The sequence below is a fragment of the Drosophila tropicalis genome, unplaced genomic scaffold (assembly GCF_018151085.1).
Source record: "Drosophila tropicalis isolate 14030-0801.00 unplaced genomic scaffold, ASM1815108v1 contig_593, whole genome shotgun sequence".
Taxonomy (NCBI): domain Eukaryota; kingdom Metazoa; phylum Arthropoda; class Insecta; order Diptera; family Drosophilidae; genus Drosophila; species Drosophila tropicalis.
The window spans coordinates 18,084,209-18,097,417 of NW_027173070.1; the positions used below are offsets into that span (position 1 = coordinate 18,084,209).

The 13,209-nt window shown below is 32.2% G+C and overlaps 1 protein-coding gene across 2 annotated transcripts in view; it reads right to left on the bottom strand.

The window, feature by feature from the left end:
* lms (lateral muscles scarcer) overlaps positions 1–13,209 on the bottom strand; it is an 88,582-nt gene that overhangs the window by 28,041 nt on the left and 47,332 nt on the right. The window lies entirely within an intron of this gene.

Genomic DNA, 13,209 nt, shown 5'->3' on the forward strand with positions numbered 1-13,209 from the left:
TTTTATACCATACACCCATAGGGTGAAATGGTATATTAAAGTCGCCAAAATGTATGTAACAGGCAGAAGGAAGCTTCTCCGACCCTATAAAGTATATATATTCTTGATCAGGATGAATAGCCGAGTCGATCTAGCCATGTCCGTCTGTCCGTCCGTCCGTCCGTCCGTCCGTCCGTCCGTATGAACACGCAGATCTCGGAGACTATAAGAGCTAGAGCCACCAAATTTGGTATGTATACTCGTGTAGTATGCACATGTTCAGAGTTAATTGGAATTTCGGCCACGCCCCCTTACGCCCCCAGGAATCACATAAAACTGTTTTTCTTAAAAAGTATAACAGCTAGACACATCAAATTTGGTTTATATACTCGTTTAGTTGGCGCGCAGAAACTAATTGTTTAAACTTTTTGCCACGCCCCCTTCCACCCCCGGAATTTACATAAAACTGATTTTCTTAAAAACTATGACAGCTACCGACATCAAATTTGGTATACAGACTAGTTTAATAGACGCGCAGAAACTGGCTATTTAAAAATTTTGCCACGCCCACTTCCGCCCCCGCAAATCAAACAAAACTGATTTTATCAAAAACAAACAAAGCTAAAGTCACCAAATTTAGTATGTATACTGGCTTAGTATTCGCGCAGAGTATATATATTTTCATATTTTGCCACGCCCACTTCCGCCTCCATAATTAAGAAGAAACCGATTTTCTCCTGTAGTTTTTTGACTATCGCATTCAAATTCGGCAGACTAATTAATCTTATCTATTTCTACAAAACTACCAAATTTTATTGAAATCGGACTAGAAACATGCAAAATATGCGTATGAACGTATTTTACTACGCGGTCCACAAGGCCAGAATTGGCCGTTGGCTAGTGGCGGCGCTAGAGTGCTCGTGTGTTCGTAGAGTGAGCGAGATAGCACATACTATGAAACATGTAAAAACAATTTAATAGACATACATACATATGTACATTTGGTTTTCGAAATTTAAAAAAATTTGTTTCACCTGGTGTATGGTATACCCGAGTCGACGAGTCGACTTACTTGCTTCATTTTGCTTAGAATACCTTGGTATAAATTAATAAATAAAATGTTTAAAATTGTCAAAGAACCGATTAAAACACACATTATAAGCAATAAAATCAAATTTAACTTTTGAAAAATTTGAAGCTGACTCTTAAGTCGGTGTATATACCACTTGGGGTGTAATTCTTATGAATATGTAAGACTTTAAATCAGCCCAAAAGTTAATAATATCAAGAAACACCAAGTTCTATGATCAGCATACTTTGCTTTAGAATCCAGCACTATAAAGACCCGTATATACTATATCTTTAACATTAAAAGAAGTTTAGAATTCCAACTGTAAGAGATATTTAAAGATTACTAAATTTATTAGAATACATTTTTATTGCTTAAATTGAGAATTGGCAATTATTAAACTAAAATAAACTCATTTTATTCAGCTAAATCAAAAAGTGTTTGAAGTGTGAGCAAAATAAACTTAACTTTTCAAATATTTGAATGAAATATATCAAAATGAATATTTAGTGAAAATTTTGTAAAATGCAAAAAGAGAAACAATTCAATTTTATTTTTGTCGTGTGTGTATCTGTTGAATTAATTGGACCTCACTGTATCTCACCCTCTGTCTGTTTGACTGTCAAGTGCAAGTTCAAGTGCAAAAAAAAAGTCATATATATGTAAACATTTTCATTCATATGCAAAATATTTTGCACAAAATTGCAATAAGCGACAACAACTGCGTCATTCTTATGAGTTTGTTTTTGTATGCTTTTGTGTTGCATTTCTTTTTCTGTGTGTGTTAAGTTTTTTTTTTTATTATATCATTTTAATCCCTTTAGTTGGTTTGGTTTTTTAGTGGGCGTCATTGCATCAGCTCGATGAAATGATCTAAACGGCATTTTCTAAGCCAATTAGATGAGTTGATGCAATTGCAGCTGAAATGTGTCAACCATATGGGTCGTATACTTAACCAATGTACATACATATATGTATGTAACCAGACACAGAAGCTAAAGCAAATGTTTGCTTACATTATATGGGAACTTAAGACACAGACTACATCTATCGAAAGCAATTGAAATTCAATTATTTCTTATTTCTATTATTTATTATTTATTATTATTTGTTTATGTAGGCTTGAACAGCTCTTAAACATAATTTACCGCAGACGCGTGCAAAATGTCATCAGAAGGACAAACTTCAACTCGACTACAACAATTGTTAATGTGAGCAGATCAACTATAGATATACAAACATATATATATATATAAATTTTTATAAATTGTATATATAGATAGATACGAGATAGATGACCCTGAAACGCATGGGGAGCTTAAAATGTAGGCGAAAAATAACAAAAAAAAAGCAAAAAGCAAGTGCAAAAAGTAAATAAACGCTAAATAAAGACAAATAAATGCGTGAACAAAGCAAATAAACTACAATAGCAACAGAAAACCAGCTAACAAATGCCTAGCAATCGGGCTTAAAAAGCCTTTTTACAAATAATTTGAAGTTCGAAATTGGAATTGGAATTGAAATTACTATTGGAGCTGAAAACCCAACTAAAAATTGACTTGACCTACCCCAAAGTAGTTTGTTTCTATGCTTTACCCTGTGTTCAATTGGTTAGAGGGTATGTTAATTTCATTGTGACTTGTTGAAACCCTTTTATATTTTTATTGAGATGTTCGGATAGTTCTTGTCCAAAGTGAGGCATACAAAAGGCTTACAATTTTATTTAAACTCAACGAAATTTCACATTTCTTTACCTAATTCTTTATTCTTCATATTTTTGTCATTCATTCTTCTGTTTTCGCTCTCTTCTTCATCTTTTCATTATCTTCTTTTCCATTTCTTATATGATAACATTGTAAGTGGTTGGCAACATGAAGAAGAACTCATCCAAATTTCTGATTATTTACATCATTAATAATAAATATACCAACTAACAATAAGATGAGATAAACTTGGTTTGTTTTACCATTTAAGCTTGAAACATAATTCGGCTAATAACACATCTTCTTGGAGTTGGCAACATATTCGTGTAGCTAGCAACTTGGAAACATGTTAACAGTGTGTCTTAAAATTAGTAAGCTGTATTAGTAACTGTATTCCAAGCAGAAGAAATACTAATTTAAACAAATAAAACAAGTTTGTGATAATTGAAAGTAGTAAAGAGCGTTTCTAGAGTTTTGAATAGTCATACATTACGGATAAGAGATTAGAAAGTTTTGACTTAAAATATGAAAGATTCTGCCCAGATTTGCATTTAAGAAACAGACTGATTTAAACAATTTAGAGATATAATCTTAATTCTTCTCGAGTTTAGCAATTAAAATATTGAAATCTACTTGCCAGACTTAAGAATTTAACTCATTTCAATACAGGCAAAAGCACCTTTTTGAGTAACTGTTTCTTAATAAACATAAACTTAATAAATTCTAAGCTAAACTAGGACAAAGGACATTTAGAAAGCCTTGGGTAATTAATCCTCACATTTGTCGCGCAAAAAAAGTTTAAATTTAAGTTTAAATTTCATCGGAAACTTATTTTTCTAAAGCAATTCAGACTAAAGCTAATGAAACTAAGTTTACCTACATAAAGCTAATAATAGAAACTTCAAAAAGGGTGTAAAAGAAACCACAAAAATTATCAAAATTGCGGATCCTTTCCTTAAGAGGACTTATTCATTTGGCACATTGTAGAAATAAGTTTTCATTAACATGTCCTTACTGTTTTTAAAGGAAACAGAGCCATGCTGAATAACAAATTATGTATCAATTGGCAGAATTTTATTAGAAACATTTAGTTGACGTCCTATTTCAACAACAACTATAAATGTAAGATAAAATTTCCATTGCCATTCTCTTTTCTCGCAGAAAATCATAATTTTGCTTGCTACAGGGTACTACTTAGTCGATGCCTCCTACTTTCGGCATAGAATTTATTTGCTCTTTTGCTAATTTCCTGGTTTCTTTGATCTGAGCCATTGTGCCATTTGATAAGCCCGACATTTTGGCGGACACGCCTTTTGCGTATACGTTTTTTTCATATTTTTTTTTGGAGGCTGCCAACCAGCAAACAACAAATACAAATTTTCCATTAAATAAATCATTAACAATAAAAAATTTTGATTTCATATTATTATTGTTATTGTTTCGGTTGTTGCTGTTGTTTGTTGTATTTGCAGTGTGTCTTTTACCCACAAGGTTATGCGGTTTTTTTTCTCTTCTAGCCTTTTTTTTCTTCATTTATCTTAATTTTTTGTATTTATTCGTTTTTTTCTTTTTTTTTTTTTGGCACTATAATTTACTTGTTGGCAAATCAAATGAAATGAAATGCTTGCTGCTTGTCGTCAAATTGGCAAATTACTGACCAAATGACCTTATATTAAGTATACGCCTTGTATGCGTTCAATTTGCGGGGGAGAGAATTTAGAGCAATCTAAATTAGATGAGATAAACAATTTAATATTAGTATTAGGTATTGTGAAAGTTAAATGAAAAAGGCAATTTGTTTTAAGTGCTTTAAACGAAATTAAAGTTTAGTTTATTTTATTAATGATATTCAAATTAAACGTTTAATCGGTGGTAAGTCTATCTGAGTCGAAGGCCTTGTTGCTAGTACTCATTGTTTTTTTTTTTCCTTTAAGTCTAGTATTAATTACTTTATCTAAAATTGTAAATAAATAAATAAATAAGTCTATCTATTTCTATCAGATTTAGAAGCAAAGTATCTCATTTGAAGGGATATTTAATTCACTATCTTTCGTTGTTCAAGTTCGTAGTTATATTATATAATAAATTAATTAAATTAAATTAACAAATGGAGTTATTTAATTGGCTTTAAACTGGATAATGGATGCCGAATTGGAAATTTCTTTATCTTAGTTTTAGTAGACTTAATTGTAGACTTTTCTTAGGGTCTAAAGTCAATCAACATTTGAAAATATTTCCTTTTTTGCCGAGTCCAAGTTTATGGTCTTTTTAGTAACATTTACTTTAAAATTTTAATATAAAATGACCTACCCAAAGCTATAAACTAACAATAAGACATCAAAACTTTTAACTAACATTAAAACAAATGTGCATGAAATCAGAATTTAAAGTCAAATCAAGAAACATTTTGTTAAGAGTTTGTTACTTAAACTCTAAAGTTATTTTAACAGCTAATATTAATTAACTAAAAAACAAGAAAAATTATTGATGTTCTACTTAGAAATTGGTGTGAAGTAATTACATAAATTAAATTACATATATTTCATAGAAATTTAGGTAAGATTTTATAACTTAAACGAAACATTTTGAACCTCATTAGATGGGCCAATCGATTGGCAATTAAGATCGCATCATTAAGGATACCTTTTTGTTGCTTAAGTTTAACCGATTTGGCATGCTTAAAAAGGCCTCAACAAAATTGATAAATTATGAGCTTTAAATAAAATGAAAAGATTTATGCCATGAAAATTATATGGAATATGGGTACATATCTCTTATGGAGTAAGAAAATTGGGTCATGAGAATCAGCGGGGATGGCATAACTAAAGAACCTCAAAAGAAAAAAAAAGAAGCAGATATCGCGAAAGGGAAAACAGGTTCAGGGCAAGGCCAGGCCAGACCAAGCCAAGTTTTAGGCAAAGGCGTTGCAATCACCTGCATCACCTGTGTAGTTGTACATGTGCAACCTGGTGGCACATCCATATGTGAAACCAGTTTTTGGAACCAACAAGTGGATGCCAATGCCCAAGTTTCGGCACTTCATTAAGAAGGAAGCCATGGGTTAACCTTGACAGAGACTTGAACGATCAGACCGGCGGCCAGGAACTGATGAGGATCATTCTCGAATGATGTAACAGGTTGGGTCGGTGGTCTGACCTCCAATGCTGACTGACTGACAGACAGACTGACCGACTGACTATATAAACTATATATGTATGTAGAAATGGAAATGTATTTAAATTAAAATCAACATTTAACTTTTGCTTTAGCCGCTCTCAAGACAGAATTGGGTTAGGAATGTTGGTCGGAAAATGCAATGGCTATAGGCCTCAGTTTCGGGGCTGGGCCGACAAACGAATATGTATTTTTTTTTTCTGCTGCTGTTGTTGTGCAATTAAAATCACATTTTGTGAATGGCTTTGCATTGGTCGTTTCGTTTTCGGTGCGTGCAACGCACGGGCAACGCCTGAGTCTCTCTTGTCTCCATGTTCCTCTATTTCAGGTGTGTGTGAGTGTGTGTGTGTGTGTGTCTGTGTGGGTTGGTCTTTGGTATGTGCAAAATGTTATGGCCATAATGAATATAAGACTGCCAATATGACCATAATGTAAGGCAAACATTTTAACATTTATAGCTAACAAAACTTTGACTTGCATATTAAGGAAATCGAGAACGAAGAGAATGGCCAAAAGGGAATTGGCCATAAAGGAACTTTATTTGAAAATTATTCAACACATATTTCTTGGGCTTTAAAGAAACTAGAAAATCTAACAAGTTTTTAAACGTGTGCAATAATTTCCATTGTAGTTATCTTAAATTCTAATTTCGAAAATTTTTTTTTTTTTTAGATTTTTCTTAGAATGAATAATTTGATATGGCAAGTTGTCTGTTTACCATATTCTTGTTCTTCTATTAATCGCTGAAAACTTAATCTCGAAAAATTTAATAAGTTTTTTCCTAAACAATCCGATTTCAAAATGGTTTAAATATGGATCTTTTTTTAACAAGGTCTAAAGAGTTGGTTCATCATCCGATAAGAATGACCCTGGCAAATATGTATTAATGCTTATTTTTAAACGATAATGGACATTATAAAATCTGCTTTAATTTAGTTCGAAAGTTGAATTGAATTGAATTTGAATTTTTTTTTATTATTATCAGGATATAGTTGTAAACTATCAACCTAACTGTATTTTACAAGCACTGGCAACTAAGGCCTTCGGCTTAGACGATAAACTAGCCTGGGAATCGAGCCCGGATCCTCTTTGTCAAGTTGCCAAATATGCCGAGGACTGCCTTGAATCTTATATTTCACACCTCTTACTACCTGGACTTACTCTAACTTTAAATCCAATCTACATAGACGTTTGTTTAATATTCTTAATCTTTTAGAAAAGCTTTTATTATCAGAGTAGAACATGTTCATGGTGGGAAGAAATTGACGATTTTCTTCAATGAGAATCATTCCCATGTTGATTCAGTGGCTCATTGATTCACTTCATTCAGTTCTTCACGGATTGGTTTACTGACTTGTTAAGTTCTTCTCATTCTGACACTAGATAAGTAAATGAACAACTACCAAGGATTCATAAAATTATATCTAAATTTGTCGAAGAGGCTTTGCAAACTTTTGGCTAACTTTAAAACATCCTTTCACAAGAGTATAACAGCTGACCTCAGAAGTACAATCAGTCAGTCCAATAAGATTAATCAGCGATTCAACTGATTAAGTGAGTCAGTGTGTTAATAAGTGAGTGAGTATATCAGTCTATGGACAATTCTCCAGGCAAGTCTTTTACTTTTACTTACACAACAGCTATAAGTTGTCCCCATTTCCAAAATAAAAAAGGTTTTTCCATATAATGTCACTTTTAATACTGGAGAATTACATAAACACATATTTCTCTCCTGGCAAAAATTGGACAGAAAAAAGGTTCTTAACTACAAATATGGGTAATTTGATCAAAAATACTATATTTAAGAATCATCAACTTAGATTCTAATAAGGGAATTCCGATTGAAAATGCTTTATTTCTACTTCTATTCAATACAAAAACCATTTCTCGAAAAAATTAAGTTTATTTTTCATGATTTTTAAGTCTTAAAACCAGTCTGCCTTAAACTGTAACTAGTTAACTTACCTTAAAAACATAAACAAATTTTAAATACATTTTAAATTTGTTGTAGGATGATATCGTCCCATGTACTCTAGTTCTACTCATCAAACTCGTCAAACTTTCCTTGATCTATCCGGTTTCTCAATGCACTTCCTTATTGCCTGATACAAGGCTTTGGACTTGCTAAAAGTAAGTGGAACCTTGTTGAGATAAAACCAAAATGCTATATATATATAGATTGTAAGCACATACATATGGAGGTATGTAAGTATGTAAGTAAAAAGTTTGCATTTAGAACAAAAGTTTACTTGGCATGTTCTGTTAGAGGCTTTGGTCTTTTTTTGCATGTTGGCCTATCAAGATTATTTAGAATCAGAATCTTTGTCCGCCTTTTTGGCGTGACACATGCACAAAATGCAATAGCAATTGTCTATTCTATGTGAATAGATAGATATATATGTATATACCTATATATATATTCTGCGCTTGATTAATCTGCATAAACGAAAATGAAATGGAGAATAACAGCAACTGCAACAGCAGCTTTGAGCGGCCTTCACAAGAAAACGCGACATTAAATTATGCGCCTAGGCCTATTATTTTATGCAATTGATAAATGCGTGCAGTTGCCGCTCACTTTTGTTGCTATTGCCACGCCTACTTCTAGTCGAGACTCGGTATGGTTAAACCGCCTTAGCCCACTGCTCGAACGAAAGTTGCTGCCAATAATAAAAATGAAAAACCTGCGACAACTGCGAATACTTTGTGTCATTCAATTTCAATGTCAAGGTTGACAATTTATAATGCATTTATTGACTTTCAATTAGTTGGCTGCATCCTTGTGCTTACACACACACACACGCACACACTCACTGACAGACATCTCAGACAACATGTTGCCTTGTTGGTGGTGATGTTGTTGCTAGTGTCTGCTGCAATTATTTGTCTACACACATTTGCTTAAATTAGCTAATACACCACAGAAAACCAAAGTGAAATGAAATGTTTGTCCCCCACCACCCATCTTCTCTCTCTCCTTTACACACCTTGTTGCAAATAGATACATTTGTATCTACATATAAACATGCCTCCCACTTGCAAATAGATAGACTTACAGTCCATAGATATACGTATGTATGTATATGTTCCTACCACACACACTTTTCGATTCATTAACAATCGCGTGAGAGGAAGGGATCATGGCAAAACAGTGGAGCAAATTAATCGTATTCTTTATCCAGTTCTTAGAATAGAAAATGAAAGTGATATTAACTAGCTATCACTCTAATCTATCGTGAGTTTTCTATCTATTGTCATAGAATGTCACAAATAATGGAGAGTAATAGTTTTTGTTACATTTTTTTAACTTTAAAAATAGTTAAATATTTGTAATCTAAATAAGTTTCTTAAATAATTTGTCTAATAACAATTTCTTGTAGTATTCATAATTTCATAAAACGAATTTCAATATCTGCCTTAAGTTTTAGAGGGTTGTTTATAATCACTATCAGAATACCATGATTATCAGATTGATATACATCTTTTCTGATTAGTAGATAATATTTAAGTCTAGATTAGATTCCAATAATTTGTATGTCAAAGCTTAATGATTAGTTCTTTGTTTAGTTTAATTGATTATAAATTCTTAAAATGTAATAAGATATATAATTCTTTTTACGAAATTACCTAAAATTGACCTTATACTATTTTTACAATAATCCATATTTAATTTACCTATCTTAATCATAAAACTGTAGTTCTTTTCTTTCCGATTTTTGACTGAATTTTAATAGCTGACAATTATTAAATTAAATATTCTGATAAAAATACTTTTAAGTTGACTAAATTTAACATTGCAACTTGTAAATAAATTTTCTTAATGATTCAAAGAAGGAAAAAAATTTTTTTAGGAAAAAACTTGATAAATCATTATCTTCAGTATTCGAAGTTGGGACCCAAAAATTTTAAAACAATTTTCTTATTGGTTTAGATTTTAGAGAGATTGGACCAAGACCTCTTCGACTATAAATTTTATCGTATTTTTTGTATCTTAGCACAGTTTTCCCAATCAATATTTATACTTCAAATTTGTAACAATTTTTTGTATTATCTCTGGAACAATGGGATCCAACAATTTGTGTAATATCTTAGCATTTTGTTAACCAAGTGAAAAACGCTACAAATTTAACAAGTCTTTTCAAATTTTTGAGATGAAATTTTAAGAGGATTGTGAATTTTACCTTACTCGACAATACTAAAAAAGGGTTTGAAATTTAATCATCATCTAATTTCGTTTAAAGTTTTTCCATATACATAGGCTTTCAAAATTTAAAAAAGTTTTTCAAAATAATGGAAAAATCTTAACGTGGGGAAAGGGGGAACTTTTAGATCTCTCATGAATGAACTCAGATTTCCTTGTTGGATACATGTTATTTATAGATTTGAACCCACTGTGCCTGAAAAACGCACTTGCCAATAAATAAATTGAACAATTTGACAAATAGCAGGTAATAGACAAATTTTATTTGTCTCTTTGAAAAGAATGGATACAATTTCGATGCAGTTTTCTGTCAAGGCTGGGCTTTAAGTAAATAAATCATTTCAAACGAACATAACACATAAATATCGTCATACATACATATGTATATACTAGTGTGTGTCCTTTATCGTTTTACATATCAAACTATTTGAAATTTGTTCATGTTTTTAAAGTTTTTTTTTTTTTTGGTGTGTTGTTTATTAGTCATATCTGAATGAAAAAACTCATTTCTCTCCTGAGAATTGTGCTGATTCATTTGATTCATGTTTGCTTATTGCCTCGATATGGTCACGCCAGCAACAACAACAACAACAACAGCAGACAGCATCATCATGATCATCCTCAATACTGATCATGATCATTAGCAGCACAGAAACCATCATGACCTCAAATGTCAGACTTTAGTTTGTTGTTTCGACATTTTGGCATGATTTTTGCTTCTATTGTTAACCTTGGCCTTAGAACTATCTATGTACAAGTGTAGGTAACAAAAACACAACAACAAAACAAAATATAAATCGTTTTTGTTCGTTGCTGTTATTTATAATAATCTAACGGCATTTAAACAGCTGTTAATAGGCAAGACCCAACCCAACCCAAACCCGAGACTCATTTCTAGTTGCCTCTGACATTGCAAAAAAAAACTACTCAAACAAAACTAAAATTATAACAAACAGCAACAACAACAACCAATAAAAAAAAAGAAACAGAGGCACATTAAAAATACAATAAACAATAACAACCGTTATACTTAATGTCTGGGGCGTCGTCGGTTTAGAGATTAATTGCACATTGATTACAGACAATTGCAATGCCACAGTGAGAGACAGAGACAGAGATAGAGATACAGATAGAGGTGGAGAGTAACGGAAATGCAATAATCGGTTCATAAAACGCTAGCAAAACGCTCTCAAAACGCTCTCAGAACACTGGCAAAATCGTAAAGCGGAAATCTCATTTTCACGGAGGCGAAGGTAACTTTCAGTGTCACACAAATAAATTAACAACTTATACAGTTAATATATATGTATGTATGTATGTACATATGTTAGTATGTATGTAGTGAGTTTCACTAAATAGGCAGTTCATCAAGTAAGTTAGTTAATCATTTAAATTTTATTTTGAGACAGTTTTTAAAGATGATAGACAGAGATAGAAAAAGTTTTTAGTGGATCACTTTAAAGTCTAAAAATTTTAAAACCATTCGAATTTTTTGCTTCTTGTTATTGGAACTTCGGTATGGATGAGAGATGGTTACAGACCTGGGTTTTTCTGGTCCGGTCAAGTAATAACACGAACTTTAATTTTAAAGTTAAACTGGGATCTTCATTTCTTAAATTTTAAATATTGTTTTTCCAATTTCCATAAAGTTAATTTTACCACCCAAACCAGCAGAAAATAGTGGACGATAACTGATTCAGTTCTTTTTTTTAATTTTGAATCTGATTTTGGCCGATTTGCAAAGATAAATGTTTAATTGAAAATATTGTAAAAGGTTATGTTTAAAGTTATGTAAAACAAAAATATAATTAAGTATAAAATTTTAAAATAACGTGACATTAAATTGTTTGATATATCAAAGTGAAACTCTTATTTTTACGGTTCATAGTATTTCAAAATGTATGGATTTAGAAACGGTTCTATGAATGGCTATAAACGTGTCGAAAAGTTTCTGAAAATTTGACTCTTCTCTACCCCAACTGATAATCACTTCAAACTTCATAACATAAAAGTTTCATCATTCCAAGACTATATTTTAACTCCTCAATTAACTTAATTAAAAAACCAGAGGGCCGGGGCTAACTTCGACCGCGTCAAAGTTTGTATACCTTTGCAACTTTTTTGGTAACTCTATCCTTACCTCTTAGCCATCAATGTGGAAGAACGTTTTATCTAAAAAGGCTTAAGCTTGAGAAAGAAAGGCCTACAATCATAGGAAATAACGAAGATATTGATCAAAGTCACTGTTTTCCACCGATCGTTCCTATGGGAGCTATATGATATAGTCACCCGATCTTTATCAAATTCGGCACAGTCATTAACATATATATTAAATTAAGAAATGTTTAATTTAAAAGCAATCGCGTTAAAAGTAACGAAGTTATTTACAAAAGTCACTGTTTTCGACCAATCGTTCCTATGGGAGCTATATGATATAGTCACCTGATCTTGATCAAATTTGGCATAGTCGCTTATAGGCGTAGTAAACTCTCTAATATTAAGTTTCACGACAATAGCTCAGAAAATAACGAAGGTATTGAGAAAGTCACTGTTCGTGACTTGGCCGTTTGTATGGGAGCTATATGATATAGTGGTCCGATCCGGCTGAATCCGAGATAAACAACGCCTGCAGTATATACAAGCCTACGTGCAAAATTTCAGCTCTGTAGCTCTTACGGTCTAGGAGGAGTTTGCGTTGATCCAGACGGACGGACGGACGGACGGACGGACATGGCTAGTTGAACTCGTCTCGTCGTGCTGATCAAGAATATATATACTTTGTATGGTCGGAGATGCTTCGTTCTATGCGTTGCACACTTCTGACCAAAATTAATATACCCTTTTTGCAAGGGTATAAAAAGAGATTAATTTCCCATTTAAACCATGTCCTGAATTGAGTGTAATGTCCAGAGTTATTTCAAACCTCTTGAACCACCCCCTAGATCCGTCCCTGCAAATCTTTAGTATAATCTGGCTCTATAATACATGACTGTTTTAAGTTTGACTTGATCAAACTTAATATACTTGGTATTAAAAGTGGAACCAAAGTCACTCGTTGGATAAAAGTTAATGTCAAAAATCCG